Source organism: Arachis hypogaea, chromosome 19, assembly GCF_003086295.3.
Source record: "Arachis hypogaea cultivar Tifrunner chromosome 19, arahy.Tifrunner.gnm2.J5K5, whole genome shotgun sequence".
Lineage (NCBI taxonomy): Eukaryota > Viridiplantae > Streptophyta > Magnoliopsida > Fabales > Fabaceae > Arachis > Arachis hypogaea.
In genome coordinates, this window is record NC_092054.1 from 64,308,088 (window position 1) to 64,310,878 (window position 2,791).

Consider the following 2,791-nt stretch of genomic DNA (forward strand, 5'->3'; position numbering starts at 1 on the left):
GAGGTTGAGGGTATATGGTTTAGGGTTTAGGGTTTAGGGTTTAGGGTTTAGGGTGTAGGGTTTAGGGTTTAGGGTTTGTGATTTGGGGTTGATGGTTTATGGTTTAGGGTTTAGGCTTTAGGGTTCGTGGTTTAGGGTTTAGTGTTTATATCTTAGTGTTTACGCTTTAATAATGTTTGTGGCTTAAGGTTTAGGCTTTAGAGTTTAGGGTTTAGGCTTTATGGTTTGGGGTTTAGGGTCTAAGTTTAGGTTTTAGGATTTATGGTTTAGGGTTTAATGTTTGGGATTTAGGGTTTGTAGCTTAGGGTTGATGTGTTGTGATTTAGGTTTAGGCTTTAGAGTTTATGGTTTAAGGTTTAGGGTTTAGGATTTAGGGTTTAGAGTTTAGGGTTTATGGTTTAGGCCTTAGGATTTATGATTTTGGGTTTAGGGTTTAGGGTTTATAGTTTGGGGTTGAGGGTTTATAGTTTAGGGTTTACTGTTTAGGGTTTAGGCTTTAGGATTTATGTTTTTGGGTGTAGGGTTTAGGGTTTATGGTTTATGGTTTTAGGTTGAGGGTTAATGGTTTAGGCTTTAGGCTTTATGGTTTGTGGTTTAGGGTTTAAGGTGTAGGATTTAGGGTTTAGGGTTTAAGGTTTGGGGTTATAGGTTTATGGTTTTGGGTTTAGGGTTTATAGGTTAGGGTTTAGGCTTTAGAGTTTATGGTTTAAGGTTTAGGGTTTAGGATTTAGGGTTTAGAGTTTAGGGTTTGTGGTTTAGGCCATAGGATTTATGGTTTTAGGTTTAGGGTTTAGGGTTTATCGTTTGGGGTTGAGCGTTTATGGTTTAGGGTTTACTGTTTAGGGTTTAGGGTTTAGGATTTATGGTTTTGGGTGTAGGGTTTAGGGTTTAGGGTTTTTGGTTTAGGTTGAGGGTTAATGGTTTAGGCTTTAGGCGTTATGGTTTGTGGTTTAGGGTTTAAGGTGTAGGATTTAGGGTTTAGGGTTTAAGGTTTGGGGATATAGGTTTATGGTTTTGGGTTTAGGGTATATAGGTTAGGGTTTAGGCTTTATGGTTCGTGGTTTATGGTTTAGGGTGTAGGGCGTAGGGTTTAAGGTTTATGGTCTGTGTTTTAGGGTTTATGGTGTAAGGTTTAGGGTTTATGGTTTAGGATTTAGGCATTAGGGTGTGTGGTTTAGGGTTTTCGGTGTAGGAATTATGGTTTAGGGCTTATACTTTGGGTTTTAGGATTTATGGTTTAGTTTTTATTGTTTATAGTGTAGAATTTTGGCTTTAGGGATTAGGCTTTAGTGTTTAGGCTTTAGGGTTTGGGCTTTAGGATTTAGGGTTTATAATTTAGGATTTATGCTTTAGGGTTTAGGGTTTAGGGTTTATGATTTGGGGTTGAGGGTTTATTGTTCAGTATTTATGATTTAGGGTTTAGGGTGTACGGTTTATGGTTTAGGGTTTATGGTTTCGGGTTGAGGGTTTATGGATTAGGGTTTAGGGTGTAGGGTTTATGGTTTAGGGTGTATGGTTTGGGGTTGAGGGTTTATGGTTTAGGGTTTAGTGTTTATAGGTTAGGGTTTAAGCTTTATGGTTCGTGGTTTATAGTTTAGGGTGTAGGGTGTAGGGTTTAGGGTTTATGGTTTAGGGATGAGGGTTTATGATTTTGGGTTTAGGCTTTAGAGTTTGTGGTTTAGGGCTTAGGGTGTAAGGTGTACAGTTTATGGTTTAGGATTTAGCCATTAGGGTGTGTGGTTTAGGGTTTACGGTATAGGGATTAGGGTTTAGGGCTTATAGTTTGGGTTTGAGGGTTTATGGTTTAGGGTTTATAGTTTATAGTGTAGAATTTTGGCTTTAGTGTTTGTGGTTTAGGGTTTAGGGTTTAGGGTTTAGGGTTTTGGCTTTAGGATTTGTGGTTTAGGGTTTAGGGTTTAGGATTTAGGGTTTAAGGTTTAGGATTTAGGGTTTAGTGTTTAGTATTTGGGCTTTTGGGTTTGTGGTTTAAGGTTTAGTGTTTAAGGTTTAGGGTTTATAACTTAGGCTTTAGGGTTTGTGGTTTAGGATTTATGGTGTAGGGTTTAGGGTTTATGGTTTGTGGTTTATGGCTTAGGATGTAGGGTTTAAGGTTTAGGTTTTATGGTTTGGGGTTGAAGGTTTATGGTTTAAAGTTTAGACAAATTTGTGGTTTAGAGTTTAGGATTTTGGGTTTAGGGTTTAGGTTTAGGGTTTAGGGCTTAGGGTTTAGTGTTAGGGATTTTGGGTTCGTGGTTTAATGTTTAGGGTTTATGGTTGAGGACTTAGTGTTTAGGGTTTAGGATTTATTGTTTAGGGTTTACAATTAAGGGTTTAGGGTTTATGGTTTTGGTTTTATGGTTTATGGTTCGGGGTTGAGGGTTTATAGTTTAGGGTTTACTCTTTAGGGATTGTGGTTTAGGTTTTACGGTATAGGGTTTAGGGTTTAGCATTTATGGTTTAGGGTTGAGGTTTTATGGTTTAAGGTTTAGGGTTTATAGTTTAGGGGTGTTTGTGGTTTAGGGTTTAGGCATTAGTGTTTGTGGTTTAGGGTTTAGGGTTTTGGGCTTATGGTTTGGGGTTGATGGTTTATGGTTTAGGGTTTGTGGTTTAGTGTTTAGGCTTTAGTGTTTGTAGTTTAGGGTTTAGGCTTTAGAGTTTAGGGTTTAGTCTTTAAGGTATGGGGTTTAGGGTTTAGGGTTTAGGTTTTAGGATTTATGGTTTACGGTTTTGTGTTTGGGCTTTAGGGTTTGTGGCTTACGGTTTATGGGTTTTAATTTAGGGTTTAGCCTTT